The following is a 2,470-nucleotide window of genomic DNA, read 5'->3' on the forward strand; positions in this document are numbered from 1 at the left end:
ATGGGGTTGCAAAGAGTCGGACACGACTGAGCGACTGATCTGATCTGATCTCATAGATGAATTGTAATTTTACAAATATTTTAAGTATGTTAGCTGCAAAAAGGAATAAGTAAATCAGCAACGGATAACATCAGGGCAGGCATGACTTTAGGACTCATGCCCCTACAGCTGAATACTTTTATATCTACTTGCTTATTAGTACTGACAAAGTATCGGCTAAAGTAATTCAATGAATTTGGTGGCCAAAGCAGAAATCAGTCGACTGAAATGAACACAGGTGAGTGTACGAGGGTGATGTGGCATCTTAGTCGTTGAGAGTCATCTCAAGCTGAGTTCAGATCTCCATCCATCTTTCTTAACCTTTTTTACAAGCTGCTTGATGAAGACAGGGCTCCATCATCTCCACTCTGACGATTTCCCAGGTGCAGTCACTGTATTCTTTCTCTTTCAGGTAGACATGGATTCCGTGGAAGTACCTCTTCAAGACCAGAGTGGGGCCCATTCTTCCCAGGGCAGAGTCTTCCTCTCCTGTCACCTGCCCCTGGCAGGCATCCAGGTCGTCCACCTGCTGTTGCAGTCCAGTGCGGAGCTGCTCCAGAAGGGCAGTGTCCCAGGCAGCAAAGAAGCACTCTGTGTGGAAGAGGGTGAAGCTCTGCTGGAGCATCTCATGGAGCACAGAGATGGCCTGGGCCTCCTGGAGCTGGTCACCCTCCACCATCTGCTGGGGAAAACCGAAGCCTTTTCTGTTCTACAGACAGGAGTGAGGGGAGAGTCTGCTCATTTGGCCCAGGAGCCTGAGGTTTTGCTTGAAACGTGGTTCTGAGAGAGATCACAGCCCAGAGATCCTCCCGGGCCGTAGCTGATCAGCACCAGGGTTATCAGTAGAGAGAGTGTGAAATCCATGGGGAAGATGAGGTTGCTGCTTGGCTGGCTGAGATGGCATATGGTGGAACTCTGGAGGTAGGGTGTCTAATGATAATCTTTCTAAGCAAGGCTTTTAATTAGGGAACACAGTACTCATTGTCTGAAAATTTCTGTCTCACTTCCCCTGTGTGTTTTCATTTAGATATTTTCTATCTGACCTAGAAAAAGTACTCAAGCTAAACTCTTAATTTTTATGGTAGAAAGTTAACTTTCCCAATAAAGTTTGGATTTATCAATGCAAATCTATGTCAGTTAAATGAGAAATTAAAGAAAGGCTGAAATTATGTAAGTATGTAAAGACTTATAGAGGTATACATACTTATTATGTACACATGTAAGTATAATATATATACACATTCCTTTTTTGTGTGCTGTGTCTAAACAAAATTTTTCCTTGATTCTTAAGTGCATTTTCCCCCCCTTATCTTACTCATAGGAATTCAGAGTCACTCAGGCCATATTGGTTTCTGTAGTTTGTTTTCTGTTTCACAGAGCAGAGGCTTGTAATTAAGAGTGAATGAACTACTCAGTTGTTCTGTTCTTTTGAGAACATTCATTCAGGTTCCTGAGATTACATTTCACTGGGGCCACAAGATCTTGAGGAGTGGAGTATCTCCTGCCATATCAGTAAACTAGGATGACACAGTCCTCAAGAGTTTCCAGCCCTCCAGGGCGCTCAGGAAGGGGGAATACACCTGTGGGCTGACGGCTACCAAATTGCAGCTACTCCCTAAGGTGAGCCCAAGGCAACTCAGGAAGTGAAAAAATGCAAGATGCAAGAAAATGCAAGGAAAGATGCCCCAGGAGAGCTGAGATTCAGGAAAGGAATGTTTTCAGTGAGCCCAGACACTTGCCTCTTCCCATACAAAGGAAAAGTGCTAAATTCCTTAACTTGAGATAGCTGGTTTTCTTTAATTCACAAAACTACTTTGATGTTCAGACTACCTCCCTTTTTTTGCAAACTCCTTTATACCATGACTCTTCCCCTCAGCTCCTTGGAGCAATTCCCTCAGGGTGACTTGAGATACTGTCTTCTGAATTCCCACTAAATAAAGCATAACTGTCAACTTTTAGGTTGTCACTATTTCTTTATTTTTTAAATTAACTTATTTAATTGGAAGCTAATTACTTTACAATATTGTGGTGGTTTTTGCCAAACATTGACATGAATCACCCATGGATGTACATGTGTCCCCCGTCTTGAACCCCCCTCCCGCCTCCCTCCCTGTCCCATCCCTCAGTGTGGTCCCAGCGCACCAGGCCTGAGCACCTTGTCCCATTCATTGCACCTGGACTGGTGATCTACTTCACATATGGTAAATTACGTATTTCAATGCTATTCTCTCAAATTATCCCACCCTCACCTTCTCACACGGAGTCCAAAATTCTGTTCTTTACATCTGTGTCTCTTTTGCTGTCTCACATATAGGGTCATCGTTACCATGTTTCTAAATTCCATATATATGCGTTAATATTACTGTATTGGTGTTTTTCTTTCTGACTTACTTCACTGTGTATAATAGGCTCCAGATCAACAGTCAGGAAC

General features: G+C 43.2%; 1 pseudogene; it reads right to left on the reverse strand.

Annotated features, from left to right (window-relative positions):
* Positions 1-323: 323 nt before the first annotated feature.
* On the reverse strand, positions 324-969 carry LOC147366742 (interferon tau-like; annotated as a pseudogene).
* Between the last annotated feature and the right edge of the window lie 1,501 nt (positions 970-2,470).

The sequence above is a fragment of the Bos grunniens genome, chromosome 8 (genome assembly GCF_055505025.1).
Source record: "Bos grunniens cultivar Pamir isolate PY7600 chromosome 8, Bosgru_T2T1.0, whole genome shotgun sequence".
In the NCBI taxonomy this organism is placed as follows: domain Eukaryota; kingdom Metazoa; phylum Chordata; class Mammalia; order Artiodactyla; family Bovidae; genus Bos; species Bos grunniens.